The sequence below is a fragment of the Anguilla rostrata genome, chromosome 12, assembly GCF_018555375.3.
Source record: "Anguilla rostrata isolate EN2019 chromosome 12, ASM1855537v3, whole genome shotgun sequence".
In the NCBI taxonomy this organism is placed as follows: domain Eukaryota; kingdom Metazoa; phylum Chordata; class Actinopteri; order Anguilliformes; family Anguillidae; genus Anguilla; species Anguilla rostrata.
In genome coordinates, this window is record NC_057944.1 from 518,776 (window position 1) to 534,843 (window position 16,068).

The window sequence follows — 16,068 nt, forward strand, 5'->3', positions numbered from 1 at the left end:
CCCAAACGCAGAGGTGGAGGGAAAAACTCAAAACTCCAAGGTGGTCAGAACAAAAGACTTTACTCAAGAAGGGAACAAAAGGCCTCACAGGGCAACTCTTCAAAACAAAGGAAACTTCAGAACACAGGTAAACCAAAAGTCCAAAAACACATGGAAAACAGAACATGGCAGGAACACATGGGACAGGAACCAGATCACGAGCAAACGCAACCAACAACCAACAAGGATCCAGCACCTGAGACTAGGGGAAGGGAACTTAAATAGGCAGACATTGACGAGACACAGGAGAGCACCATGAACAATCAGGCCACAGAGAGGGAAGGGAAAACGAGACAGCCAGAAAACAATGATTGGACAATTGTGTGATGTTCTGTGCAAGGACCCACACGCAGACCAGGGAAATCCAAAAAATGTTGTCTTTATTCAGTCCGAGGTTCGAAGCCAGGTAATCAGAGAAAGGACGGTGCCGAATCGAGTTTCCAAAAGAATTGTGAAAAAACAGGCAAAAAATCAAAAACCAGGAGATCAGAGCGGCGAAGGTACAAAGGGACAGGCAAAAGAGAAGTCAAGGCAAAGCAAAGGTCAAACCAGAAGCAAACAAACCAAAAGGGGCAGGGAAACTCGAAGTCGTACAGAAGGGGTGTCTCAGGAATCTCGATAAACAAAGGCTTACTAAATATCGGCACAATGAATTCAATCAACGTTCTGACCCTGAGCTGGTGGAAAAGACTGACATTTATACACTGGGGAAGGTAACAATCAAGGAGGGGTTAAGTGAGTGAGGGAGGAGTAACAAACAACATCCAGGTGAAGAACATTAGGATAACTAATTAAATGACAGGGGGCTGACAAAACGCGGACTGGAATCACATAGACAACAATGATAATAGACGGCCTGGGTTAAGCAGGTAAAACGCATGCAGAGAGAGAGAGGTGCAGTCAGAGCAAGAGACAGGTGCAGGCAATTGCAGAACTCAGCGTTAGAGCCAGAGACTGTAAAAAATAGAGCAGGCTAGAAAGAAAAGGGGTGGAGCTACAGCGCAGCATGGAAAAGGGGAGACTGGTTAATGTATTAGTATAGTGATCTAAACTATCAAAAACCCAAAACTAGTGTGTGTTAGTCCATTAGTAATATTCACATGTTAGTATATTAATGAGGTTAGTACTTTACAATCTATAAGTTAGTAAGAATTAGTAGAAATTAGTAAACTAGAGATAAGTAGGAAGTAAGTAAAAACGAGACTGGAAGGAAGGGGGGAAACCACGAAAACCCGGAACCACCCGAATAGTGAAATCACACAAATGCAGGGGAGTGAAGCAGCTCAGGGAACACAGACACAGAGACAGTACTGGGGAGATAAGTGACCGGGAGATACAGACTACAACAAATTGAAAACAATCATACCATTAAACAGGGGGAGCTGGACACAAAACAGAAGTGCCGCCATCTGGCGGCCCAACAAGGGAAACACAAACAGGAACACAGAACCATGACAGAAGTGTTGGTATTAGGTCCCAAAATATTAAGGGAGAAAATGTCTACTCTCACCTTAAACTGTGATGGTTGTTTGGCTGAACCTAATATGGTCGTTAATGACCTTGGTGTCACCATCGATCCTGATCTATCCTTTGACACGCATATAAAAAACATATCCAGAATTGAACTTTAAAGCTCTGCATGTATGTGCACCAGAGTACATAACCAACCTGCTGCTCCCCACCACCGCCACCCGGCCCCACCCATCATCTGAGCCACATTATAAACTCTGATAAAACTGACTGACATCAATCATCTGGGTGGTCCTCAGATAAGCCCTCCAGCGGCGTTTCCAGTCATCTCGATCCTCCATGCATCTGGCTAGCTTGCCAGTACTTTCCACCCCTGCATCTTCCTTTAGTACGTCCATGTACGTTGTTGTGGGACGCCCTCGTGATCGATGCCTGTGTGTTGGCGCCCACAGCACCAGTTTGCTGGCTGGGAGCTCCCAGTGTCTCTGGCATGCTGGTCACAAATCTACACCCTGAGCCGACCAGAGGAGGATGGGTTTCTCCCTTGAGCCTGGTTCCTTCCGAGGTTTCTTCCCATCTGCCACAGGGAGTTTTTCCTTGCCACTGTTGTCTTAGGCTTGCTCCTGTGGGGGTTTAGGCCAGGGTTGTCTGTAAAGTGTATTGTGACAACTGCTGTAAAATATGCTATACAAATAAAATTTGATTGATTGATTGATAAAGATATGATTTTATACTGAGCTTCTGATACACAAATACGCATGTTGGTTTGTATATAATTTAAGACAGCATATTCCAGCATATAGTTGGGAAGTACTGTTCTGTATTACTGTGCCATAAATTGAATAAATTATAAACCTCATATACAGTCTCATATACAGTTTATCATTACAGTCAACTGAATATAAATTAAAAGTATACATAAATTAACCAGCAGATGGCACTCTTGTTATTTATTCACCTTTGCCTTTATGAAAGCTATGTTCTGTGAGAAATTCACCTTCAGGCTTATTTTCAATTGTGTAGATCAATCCATCAGTGGCTAAGATGTTATAGAGCAATGTATATTATTGATCTTCCATTTTATCAAATTCCCCAACTTCTACCTATACAAGCAGATATTTTTTTCATTTTTGAACACGTCTAATCTTTTTTATCCTTTCCTACTTGAATTTCCAGTTGTCCCTTTTGTGTGATTCTGTACCACTCACACTGCAGCTTCTTCAGGGCACTGACCTGCAGGCCAGCCACTGCAGTATTTCCCACACTCTAGGCCACATAGTACTACAGGTGAGCAAACTCAAAGCAGAGATAAGGGGTCTGTCGCTTACAGCTGATAGCCTGTGGGGCCCTGATGTGTGACTGAAGGAGCAGAAGCTGTAACATAACCCTGGCTGACTCCGAGCCAGCTTAACCCCGGCAGGATTAAGTACTCTGTGTACTATCTCAGTGGACTCCCAGCAGTAGGTGGCTAATATCGGGGAACAAAATCATGCAGAGCAAGGTAGGTGCATTCACTGTATACACAAGACACTGAGGATCAATGCCAAAGGTTTTAATACCAAATGGACATTTTAAATGGGTGTCAGTTGCCACTTCCAGGTGTGTAACTCATGCACTGCAGTGAAGGAGCGCTGAAACTTCAGTAGAGTAAATAAAATGTTATTAGGCTGGATGCTCCTGGATATATATTCAGTGAAAAACACCTTAGCCTGGGCAGTCGGCTGGCTGTAGCTCTGGAAATGGATGGTGTTTGTCGAAAATGTTCATGTTTGAAAACCATAAACAACAGCTTGCTTCTATATCGCCTTGCCAGCTGAAATCAGTTTCTGAAATATAAAGTGTCTGTTTTGTTGGTGCTTGCTCCAAGTGGGACAGAGGTCACCATTTCCGGCTTCCAAAAGCAGGGGAGTATTAAAATTGGCTATGACACGGCAGAAGGCTTCAGTGGAGTTGTCTTTTCATTAAAGGACAGGGAGAAGAATGGAGGAATTTTTGTAATTTAATATCAAACAATCTTGTGATGGGCTTTAATGAAGAAGGTAGTGGGGGTCAATGGCTATCTTTCTCAGTTAGATGAAAATTAGCTTCAACTTGCTAAAGATGCCTTAGAATATATTGTTTGTTTGACAGACTATAGATACAATTAAAATATAAAGTTGTTTGCTCAGACATTGAAAGTAATCACATGACCAAGAAATGCCAATGTAAGTAGTATGTTGGAAATGTGTGTGTCCTCTCAGGTCAGGTCACTGGGATTTTAAACCATTTTAAAACCATTTGACTGTGATTAGAGACCCTCAAGACCTTGTGCTGGGAAAATTTGCCGCGCTAGACTAAATGTGTCTTTAAACTGAAACTTAGTATAATTCTAAACACTGTCTCAGGAAAAGTATAGTGTGAGCTCTTAAGCCCTGTTATAAGTGAGGGATTAAATTGGTCATTTTGGTACCCTAAGCTAAGATGAACTCAATAGCCAGTAGCTCAGGGCTGTGACAAAGCTGGTTGTTACCCAGCAAAATAACATTTTCGCATGCTTTTCTAAGACTTGGAAGATGACAGTATATACAATTTGTTATTTCCAGTTACATTACCAGTTTGTAAAGGAATGGCTGAAATTAGCTACAGTTTCAAACACAAACTAAAGATAGCTATTGGTTCAAGAGGCAGAAGGCAGTATTTCATCTGGAACCAATTTCTTTCCTTAGGGATTTAGTGCTGTTAATCAGTTTGTTATAAATTTATCAAATCAAGCAGTGTTGTCAACAGCACTATAGTCAGTTCTGGACATTGGGACATACTACTGAATTAAGAAAGTGATTTACCTGAACATGGCTCCCCAAATTCATATCCATATTGGTAAGAAAGATCAAGACATATTCAGTTATGTTATTTGATAATATAACAGGAATTATAACAGGACAAGTTTTAGTGTACATTCAACACAATTATAGGTGGAAGGCGATGAAAAATTCAAAGGAGAGAGACAGTATCCACACACTGCTGTTATACATAAATGTTATTTAATGTATGATTTATTTGCACACTTGTAGCCAAAATGTTTTTGTGTTTGCATAATAAATCAGCACCTTTGGGAGGAACATCAGTGTATGAGAACTATTTCTCCTCGATATACCAAGGCTATCAGGATGTGAAATTGAATACTATGGCATGCACAGCTTTTTAGTTCCTGTAAATGAAGCATTTATAAAACCACTGCACCGTGTATATTGATCTTTTTATTGTAGTACTAAAATTATGGTGTTTAATCCTGGGAATTTTTTTTTTTTTTTAACATCACCTGTCCATACATGATAGTCATACTAGTCTGATTGAGTGGATATTGCAGTGATTGGGCAAGGGTGAAAATACTGTATGGTAGAGGTCAGAAAGCAAAAACAAAACAATGATGATAATTCTTTGGAAACTTATTTTCTGTGACATTATTGTAGTATGTATTAGAGGGAAATACGTTTTATGGATGCTAAGGACACATTAACATTCACAATACCCAGGTTACATAAGGCTTCAAATATTATTTGTTAAAATTAACAGCCATATTTATTTTAAATAACCAAATATCAGAAAGTAAAATTTTATAAATAAGAGCTTTAGTAATTGAAAATACTTGAATACACATCCCAGAACATCACCCTTTATTTGAATACCCATTCTAGAAAGTAAGTATTCCATTCTATTCTAAAATATGAAAAACTAAGATAGGCAAGTTAGACAGGGTGAAGACATTAATGTTTACAAAGAAATGTGACCATTAAATCATTCTTACGGAGTTGCACAGATTTAGTTTTTGACTTCTAAGTCCAGGATAAACTCGGCACACACATATTCAGTTGTTATATGTGCAGAAGTTGGAAGCTGAATCCAAATCAGACTCTCATGTCTGATAACCCTGGAATGCCAGTCCCCTGTGAGATCATGAAGCATTCTCTCCTGCCCCTCCCTTCCTCTCACACAAACAAAACATGCACAGCCTTTGCTTGGCTTTTAATGTGTAGTTGTCCTTTATGTAACTCATGTAACTCAGACCAGTCCTATGGATATGGATTTCTTCTTAAATTATAATTAATTTTATTGCATTTCTACAAGTGGTATGGTGATTGTCAAAGCATTATACATTACAATAAAGATTGTTGGCTCACAATTTGTCAAACCACTTGGTAAGGATACTTATTATGACAATAATAGAATATAAAATCACTTTGAGCAGGCTGCTTAAGCTGAATTGCTTCAGTAACATATCCTGCTTATAAATGGATTTACTATGTAAAACTGAGAAAGATTTATTTAAGTTGCTATGGATAAATTAATGTCTGCTAAATGCCTCTAATGTAACGAACTTACAAATTCTATGTGATCACCACTAAGACACCAATCATTTATCTGCAGGGGTATATTTTTCATGTATCACCACACTGTTTCATATGCAAGCACCAGAAAAGAACTTCCCCAACATGTCCCTCCTGTATTATTTAGCTACTTGCTTAGAATGCTTCTTATCTAGGTATGTGAATTATACTTATAGCTGGACTTTTTCTAAAGAGAACGGAAACCGCATTAAGGATATAACATCAAGGACACTCACACTGAAATGCATGTCATAGCTGTGGTGAAATATGCCAGAGGATCTTTGATCTTATGGGTTTGTTTTGCACTTTTGGGTCCTGCTAGGACCAACATAAAGGTCAGCCCATCCCACCTCCACAAATCTCAAACCAGCTCAACCAGTCAGTCTCATCTGATCACAGCACTGCTGCAATTAATGTTATGATCTTTGATTAGAACTGTGTGTTCATTTTACTGAGGGGCTGCAGATGAAAATGATCTTTTAGCTATGTCTACAATTAATCAGATTTCTATTGCTGAAATGTATGTTAAGATTATAAATTGTCACTGCAAAATAAATGGAATAAAGATAAAGATACTATTTCTAATCTACAAAAAAAAAAAAAGTATAGTAATCATACATTAAGGTTTGCAAAAGAAAGTCTTATATAACTGTGTCCCATTAGAGGTCAGTTCAGCTTCTGTTCACTTTGAGATTCATTGTAACATTCCCTTTGACCAGGGTGCCCAAACTGGTGCATATAACTGTAGCCTATATAGTTTTGCCTTTCCTGTATCTGCTGACTGCAATTTATGTGATTCACTGATTTCTTTCCGATTGAGGGTGATCTGATAATACAACATGCTTCATTATGACTCTTTCCACGTTGTCACTTGGCTATATTTGGAATTTTATTTAGCAATTGCTTCTGCCACAGCATGGCAGAACAGTTGTTGAACAACCATATTGATTTTGCGATTTAAACATAATATTGATAACGTGACCGTGGTAGGCCATCTTTATGTGGCGAAGTGAGTCTGCCCCTTTAAGAAGGCATGTTTCATAAATGTGCAGGTTACCCCTGCAAATAAGAGGAGGAAACCCAGAGTGTGCGACCCTTGTTCACTCCGGGCAGGTGTCTCATGGCGTGTGGCTGGCCTGGAAATCGCTTTGTACGCTAGATCATTGCTAGATTGGTGCAAGCAAGAATTAAAGGTATGTTTGATGATATGTCAATGACAAAGGCCCAAGCTGTAACAATACAGGGTTTTAGTACTCAAGGGACTTTTAATGTTGTGTGAAAACAATATTGTATGACAACCGCATTGTATTTGGCATAGAAGCTTAGCGGTGAAGGCCACAGCAGGACGGAAGAACGGGTGGTTGGTAGACCCATTGAGCCATACAAGCAGGTGAGCCATCTTGTTCTGTTTTATTTAAATAGGTGTCGTATCCATTGAATGTAATAAATTATAGTATGTTTATTATTTGTATTTTAAAGTGATTGAATGAGAAGTGTTGATGGTCAAATGTTATATATATCTATATATTGTGCTGGAATTAATCTTGTTTCTCTCTCTTGTGTGTATGTCCACACAGGGCCTTGTCACGTTTTTTTTTTATTATTGATATCCACCTAATCATTGAACTTGTGTGCATGCCTGAGAATCACTGTGTGTTGAACCTTGGTTTGCTGTGTTTTGTTTTGTTAACAGAGAACAACCTTTGCATCCAGCTTTGATATAGCTTGAGACCTTAAACATTCCTCCAATCTAGTGTTAATAAACCTGTTCGATTTTTTTTTTGTATAAACTTGACTCTGGTGTTTTACTTAATGTAAACTAAGGTGAACCATACTACAAAAATGTGGCGCTGCGAGCAGGGTCACCTTGCATCAGAGTCATTATTTGTTATACTGGATGCACCAGGTGGGAGGTAGTGATAGCGCACGCACTGGTATAGTATAATATAAAACGTGACAAGGTCCCGAAGACCACGGGTTGGCGAACAGTGTGCAGCCCGGAGCAAGAGCAAGGCAAAAGGTCAGTCCAGGACTTGGAAGAGCAGCTGAATGAACTGAGGATAAGACTGGCCACTGAACTGGCTGTGAAAGAGGCTCTGACTGGCTCCATGGGGAGGTACAGACTCGAAGGTCACGGAGAGAAGAGGTCAGGGCCGGCCCGTGGCAGAAACGGTCTATGCGGTTGTTTAGGGCCACACGACCACGAGGGGGGGCCACACAATGTAATGTTTATCTAAGGTAAATAACGTTATTTTAGCAATTACGTTATTCATCCCCTATCGCGTAACTAGCTGACATAATCCAACAGCACCCCCCCCCCCCCACACCCGCTCGGACAGATTTGCTTAGGGCCACCAAACTGCTAGGGCCGGCCCAGGAAGGGGTAGAGAGCAGTGTAGACTAAACAAAAGAAATGTTCTAAGTTTTCTGGCAGCTCTTTGTTTTCTGTTTTTGATTTTATTGAGGACATTGGGCCTCATTCACCAACCATTCTTAAGAAGAATTTTCTTCTTAAAACCCACTTACACAGTTTTCATGAAGATTCTGACATTCACCAATGTTTTCTTATTTGGGATTTGTTCTTAGTTCTCAGAATCTACGCACACTCAAAAGCACACATGTTTGTCCAAAATAATTGGTAATTGCATTTTCTTCAATTCTACAGTTGTATAATATTATCGGATCTAAATTACAATAATATTTTTATCATTTATAATATTTTATAATTTTTTAATAATTAAGTTTCATTATTTTAATGTGCTTTAGCATTAAGGTGCCAGGTTCCGCCTCAGAGGGTGATTGCCTCAGCAGGAGTCATCTGTAAATAAATGATAAAAATCAAACCATTGTAGTGACCTTTTATTTTTGGGGGTTTCAATTATGCAATGTTTGGTCTATAGCTACTGCAAAAGCAAATGTTTAAATTTAGTTTAAATGTTTAAATAGGTATTGTGTCCATTAATTATAATAAATTATAGTATGTTTTATTATTTGTATTCTAAAGTGATTGCCATACAAGCGGGCGAGCCATTTTGTTCTGTTTTATTTAAATAGGTATCGTATCTATTGAATGCAATAAATTATATTATGTTCATTATTTGTATTTTAAAGTGATTGAGAAGTGTTGATGGTCAAATGTTATATATATATCTATATATTGTGCTGGAATTAATGTTGTTTCTCTCTCGTGTGTGTATGTCCACAGAGGGCCTTGCCACGTTTTTTTTATTTATTATTGATATCCACATAATCATTGAACTTGTGTGCATACCTGAGAACCTCCGTGTGTTTAATCTTGGTTTGCTGTGTTATGTTTTGTTAACAGAGAACAACTGTTGCATCCAGCTGATAGCTTGAGACCTTAAAGATTCCAATCGTGTGTTAATAAACCTGTTTGGTTTTGTATAAACTTGACTCTGGTGTTTTACTTAATGTAAGGTGAACCATGCTACATTTAGTACGTGCGTCCCCCACTAATTCAGTGAAATCCCCGTCAATTGTTGTGGTAGTCCATAACCAGCACACACTAAGAAGCTTGCATCACCCAACAACGATTTGATTCGGAACTAGAAGGTTTTTATTTTTTGTGATTTCACAACAGGTTCACAACAGCCAAATCCAGGTTTATTGTTGTGCCCTTCTTTACTTCCTCCTAATGTGAGTTATGTTTTATCGATTTTGTCAATGGAACTTTCTTTTAAAATCAGGAAGCACCCGGTTTTATTTTGCGTACGGACCCAGATTTATTTATTTTTTGCTAGAGCGACTGCGAGCGACCACCGCTGCTGGGAAACATTTAGTGTCACACCGTAATGTCCTATTTGATGTGTAAAATAAAATATTATATATGTGTACATTCTATTCGCTTATAGTCCAGTACTTTCAGAATAGCTTTTTCAACAAGAAAATTGCATAACGCCTTTTTGAAAACGAGTAGTTACAACATCATTTAAATTGGTGGAAAAACATATGCCATTTTCTGCAATGACCTACACAAGTGCAGCAGTGCTGCAGCTCAAGTTGCACTCAGCACTGGAATAGGGCTGGTCATTTACCCATATTGAACATGGCTGCCTCATTGCTATGATGAAACACGCCTGTAACTAATTTTGTTGTCATAAAAATTCATCTAGTGGTGCTGAAATGAGGTAAGTGTCAGTTTTTTTCCCTCATTGCACGGAATGAGCAGTAGGCTACACTAATGAAACAACTCGCTGGCCATGAACGTTGGTGCTGTCAAGGCTGAGAAAGATGGCGGACGGGTTGTGATAGCTAACTACAAGGGGCGGATAGCTACGACGTTAGCCTGATAATTAGCTAGTTAGCTAAAGTTTATCAAGCATTGGGTTAACTAGAAAAATGTTTATTCAACCTTCACCAGTGGTCTTGGCAAATTACATTTATTGTCGTACGTTAGAACGCTACGGTTCTTCTAAAGTCGTCTACTAGTTAGCTAACGTTAACGAACTAACCAGGCTATCTGTCTAGTGTTGATAAATAACATTAATAGCTGCTATTATTTAGCTAACGTTAGCTAGCTAGTCGACTCAGAGCGAGCTAACTGTACATCGACTATTTCCAGCAATTATATGTGTGCCGCAAAGAGAAGGAAACTTTTTTCTCTACGGTCTATGGTTTGTCCCCATATCAGGGAACTATCACTAGGAATCAAGCTAGCTGTGTGTGCCTCGCCCTAGCAAAAATGGTGTACGGCATCACTTCTGTTCTGCAAATATGATTGATGTGTTATGCACTTATGGCTAGACTGGTATATTGCAATTCAAATACAGTTCTTAAATAAAAATGAAGACTAGCGAAATTGTTGCTGTGGAGTGGGCACTTTATAAAAAAAAAAAAAAAAACTTTATATATAACCGGGGAAAGTTGAATTAGATTTTAGGTATTTGCACATGAATAACAAACTCAATATTTGCTTTTCACGCTTAATTTTAAACTGACCATGAATAGTCATGACTATTGTCAGGTACGTATCATACATGTTACTGTGGGTACAGTCGTACAATGGCAATTTTGAGTCACTCTGTTGTTTGTAGGCTAATTACTGTAGTGACTGGGTTTTTTTCTTTTCTTTTTTCTTGTTTAATACATCTGAAGTCCAGTATGCTTTTGAGTGTCACATTTGAAAGTTTAAAAATGTTTGATACTTTTTTCTTAGTTGTGAATGAATTCTCCTTTTTTCAGTGGTTTAGGGAATTTAATTCTGTTTTGAATAAATAATAGCGAGTCAGGAATTCTTGGTAAGTGGGCAAACAAGAAACATAACTCATGACAGAAACAATAACTTTCTGTGCCAGCTAAAAGTACTGTCTCCTTTTTAAGAGAACAGTTAAATGATTCTAATGTGAACTTATCTATGTTCTTTTCTGAGATAGAAAGTCTGTTTCTAGATCTAACTGGTGAGCAGTTTCCTCCATCAGTAGCTTTACAACATGAAAGAGAATTCTCTGTGTTTGGTGCATTCAACAGATTTTCTACTGTCCTTTTACGAAGTCTTAAGCTTGATTTCACAAATATTGGAACATTGCCAGCAGTATCATTGACAGTAGCCTAATTAAATTAAAATGTCGGGAGCGGTTACATGTGTGCCTATGTTATGAAGTGATATATAGTTATGAAATACACAGCTGGTTATGTTGATCGAGCTCTGTGTGACAGCCTTGTTGTTGAAAGGTACAGTGCTGTGAAGAAGTATTTGTCCCCTTCCTGATTTCCTCTATTACTGCATATTTGTCACACGGAATGGTCTCAGATCTTTGGACAAAATGTCTTATCAGACAAAAGGAACCTGAGTAAACACAAAGCACAGTTTAAATGAATTATTTCATATACGTAATGAAAAACATTATCAATCACCCATGTGAAAAAGTAGGCTATTTTAAACTTTGTTGCACCACCTTTAGTAGCAATAACTGCTACTATAATTTCATATGCTTTCACAATGCTGTGGGGGAATTTTAGCCCACACTTATATGCGGAACTGCTTTAATTCAGACAAATTAATAGGTCTTTGGACTTTGACTAGGCCAGTCCAAAACTTTCATTTTTTCTATTCAGCCATTCAGACATGGGTTTGCTTTTGTGTTTTGGATCATTGTCTTGCTGCATAACCCAATTATGCTTCAGCTTCTGCTCATGGACAATATACTTTTTTGTGATTTAATTTTTATTAGGATAAACAAAACAATATATACACAGACCAGTTGGATTGTAGCAGGCACAACAAAAACAAAAACACAAGCAGAAGCACCCAACACAAGACAGGATAACATGAAATAAACACCAGACCATCACAAACTCCTCCTCCTCCCCACACCCCTTCTCAGGATTTGTCCTTGGACCAACAGCACAGTGTGATGAGCAGTGCATTGTAATGTACGGGACATCCTGCTGCCACTAATAGCGATGTTCTCTAATTCATATGTATAGCATGACTATACTAAAAATATATACGATCAGGCAAATTATATAGGCTATATAGACATACATGTATATACACACTCACAAATACACATTTACATATATACGTACATACATGCGTATATGTATATATGTGTGTGTGTGTATATGTATATACAGTATATATACAGTACATTATATATGTAGTGGAAAGACATGGGGAAAAGTAGTGGAGGGGTGTTACGTGAAGGCAAGGTGGCTCCAGCAGGAGGAGTCATGGGTTCTCCCAAGTGGCTAACAGTCCGAACGACACACAGTTAAGGGAAATTAAACAATCAAGGCATCCTTAAATCCACAGGTGTGGCTGCAGGGTGTGAAGTAGCTTTGTGGGAAGGCGTGCTGGTGTTGTTGTTGGTGAGCGCTCTCTGTTGGAACTGCATTGTGGATGTATTTGTTTATATGCCCACCTATGCATATATATATATATGCACACACACACTGCCTGGCCCAAAAAATGTCGCACACTCTAATATTTCATTGGACCGCCTTTAGCTTTGATTACGGCACTCATTCCTCGTGGCATTGTTTCGACAACCTTATGTAATGTCACAACATTTATTTCCGTCCAGAATTGCATTATCTTGTATTGACAACAGGAGAGTCGAACCACTCCGTAAAGTCTTCTCCAGCACATCCCAAAGACTTTCAATGTGGTTAAGGTCAGGACTCTGGTGGCCAATTCATGTGTGAAAATGATTCCTCATGCTCCCAGAACCACTCTTTCACAGTTTGAGCCCGATGAATCTTGGCATTGTTGTCCTGGAATATGCCCATACCGTCAGAGAATAAAAAATCCATTGATTGGATAACCTGGTCATTCAGTACATACAGGTACTAAGCTGACTTCATTTTATTGCCACATAACGTTGCTGAGCCTAGACATGTCCAATTGAACCAACCCCAGATCATAACACTGCCTCCAGAGGCTTGTACAGTGGGCACTGTCCAAAAAAATCCAAACGGTGACTATATATAGCTACTGTAAGGCCATGAAGGGAGCTGCAGTGGAAGGCTGGTATTTTCCATTCCGGTGGCTCCACCCCCTTCCAATTGCCAGCTCCGCCCCCTTGTTAAACCCACCTGAAAGCCATTCTACCTAATCAAGCTCAGTATAAGTAGGAGCCCATACAGCTGTGAAGGTGTGGGAGTTTGGAGTTTTTTTTCGTGAAAAGACTGAGTGAGTGCTACAGATATTGTGTTGGAACCTGTGAATGACCTGTTTTCTGTCTGAGTGCCCGATTACCTTTTGACCATTTTTCTGTGAGGAACTGAACCGTGTACCGAACTGTGCTTGTTTTTTTGACCACTCTTTTGTCTACTATTTGTCTTGTCGGTAAGCAGCTTAGCTGCCCGACTTAGACAGGGCCCAAAAGACCAGTGTAGTTAGGCTCACTTGGAGCTAGCCTTTTTGTTTGTATTATTTTGCTTGTTTTCCTGTTTTCAAAATAAAAGTCCCGGTTACGTTGACCGAGACAACTAGGCCTATATCCGTTCTGGTGTTTATGTTAAATTATTGCACCTGTCACCCCTCCCCGGTGGCGCCTCCTATCGTTGGGTTACGATACATATACACACTTATAAATCCTACTTAATCACTGAGGAAGCAGTTTGCCAGTAAGCTACATGATGATACACTACAGAGAAATATCAACCTATGCGAAACCTCAGCCCTTATTCTTACTTACATACATGCATACGTACGTACGTACATACATATACATTTCAAACTATATAACTTTATCTTCAGCACAAGTCAAGTAATCTAAAACTTAATCTTTTCTGTGATACCATTTAAAAAATGTACATTACTCTGTTTGGCACCTTGCATTATGGCTACAGGGCACCCTAAACTCAAAATGTCCATAGAGGACAAGTACCACTGTGGTATATTAAGTGGGTAAATTAAAGAAGTCAGGTTTGAGACATGAAACAACAAAGCGGGGGAAACAGGTGCATTCTTCCCAGCGATCAGTGGTAGCACTCATGCCACAGAACGCCAAAAAACATCAACATCAGGACAGAGTCCCACATATGCATATATGTACCTGGAGTTCCCTGGGGAAAGAAAAGACAGTTGGGGGAATAATTTGGTGAAAACCTGGCTAGCTTTCAAATGGACTGCATTTATATAGCGCTTTTATCCAAAGCGCTTTACAATTGATGCCTCTCATTCGCCAGAGCAGTTAGGGGTTAGGTGTCTTGCTCAAGGACACTTCGACACACCCAGGGCGGGGTTTGAACCGGCAACCCTCCGACTACCAGACAATCAGTCTTACCTCCTGAGCTATGCCGCCCCTTTCATGGGGTGAGTTCTCATAACAGTTATGTTATGTTATGTAGTATCATTTGGACATCTGGGTTTCTGGAGGCTGGATATTTGACCAAACCCAAGACCAGTTAGCCTAATATTAGCAGTTCTTAGATCTTTGCTTAGGGATGCACATATGAAAATTTCTGACCGATACTGAGGCCGATTATGTGGGGGATACATCGGCCCTTATCGATAACGATTGTTTGGTGGTTCTGCTTCCATAATTTTTATGAACTACAATTAAGTACAATTTTGCCATTCTAATAAACACAATTTTAATTGCAGCAGGATGGCGTATTGACATGGTCTGATGGTGCAGCAGGGTGGCATATTGACATGGTCGGATGGTGCAGCAGGGTGGCATATTGACATGGTCTGATGGTGCAGCAGGGTGGCGTATTGACATGGTCTGATGGTGCAGCAGGGTGGCGTATTGACATGGTCTGATGGTGCAGCAGGGTGGCATATTGACATGGTCGGATGGTGCAGCAGGATGGCGTATTGACATGGTCTGATGGTGCAGCAGGGTGGCATATTGACATGGTCTGATGGTGCAGCAGGGTGGCGTATTGACATGGTCTGATGGTGCAGCAGGGTGGCGTATTGACATGGTCTGATGGTGCAGCAGGGTGGCATATTGACATGGTCGGATGGTGCAGCAGGATGGCGTATTGACATGGTCTGATGGTGCAGCAGGGTGGCATATTGACATGGTCTGATGGTGCAGCAGGGTGGCATATTGACATGGTCGGATGGTGCAGCAGGGTGGCATATTGACATGGTCGGATGGTGCAGCAGGCTGTCTGCAATTTATTTTTGCTTTCAAATTTCTGTTCTGTATCTTCGATAATTAAAATGCTCACAAGGAAAGGATAACCTAATACACTGCGTTTATTGCATAGAAATAAGCTGTATAACCTCTGCCGCATTATAATTAAAACATGCATATAGAGCATCGTTAATAATGTTACCTACTTGTGACAAAGAATATTCTTTAGAACATTCAATAAAAATGTAGGCTATTAGATAAAATGAATTTACATTAGATTAAATGAAAGTGCCAGGGACTTGCTGGCTCTGAAGCAATGCTATTGCAGGAAAAAATAGGGACACACCTGGCATTACTTTTCAGGTTTACCAAGGTTTTATGCACCTTGTGCGTTAATGTTGACGTCCTTTAACCTTTACAAAATATTAGCACAGCATGAGCATTGGAGGAAAAGGTTAATACTTGGTTGTCCGTCCGCCACTTTAGGGGAGCCGGTTCTTGTTTAGGCCATGCGCACGTTGTCGTAAAGTTTCTTCTAACTGTGAAAGATGCCTGACTAGTGTTCATTCTGGACACAGGTGAATGCCTGACTAGTGTACATTCTGGACACAGGTGAATGCCTGACTTGTTTGTATTCT

At 39.8% G+C, this 16,068-nt stretch overlaps 1 protein-coding gene and 1 long non-coding RNA gene across 2 annotated transcripts in view; both read left to right on the forward strand.

Annotated features, from left to right (window-relative positions):
* Positions 1–6,944: 6,944 nt before the first annotated feature.
* LOC135236102 (uncharacterized) lies at positions 6,945–8,161 on the forward strand. Its single transcript, XR_010324512.1, has 3 exons — positions 6,945–7,066; positions 7,192–7,263; positions 7,451–8,161. It is a non-coding gene; the product is annotated as an uncharacterized LOC135236102 (long non-coding RNA).
* Positions 8,162–9,636: 1,475 nt separating this feature from the next.
* Positions 9,637–16,068, forward strand: part of LOC135236708 (nuclear receptor corepressor 1-like) — a 124,797-nt gene continuing 118,365 nt past the window's right edge. The window contains 1 exon segment of the mRNA XM_064303205.1: positions 9,637–10,021. The gene's annotated coding sequence lies outside the window, so the exon portion shown is untranslated.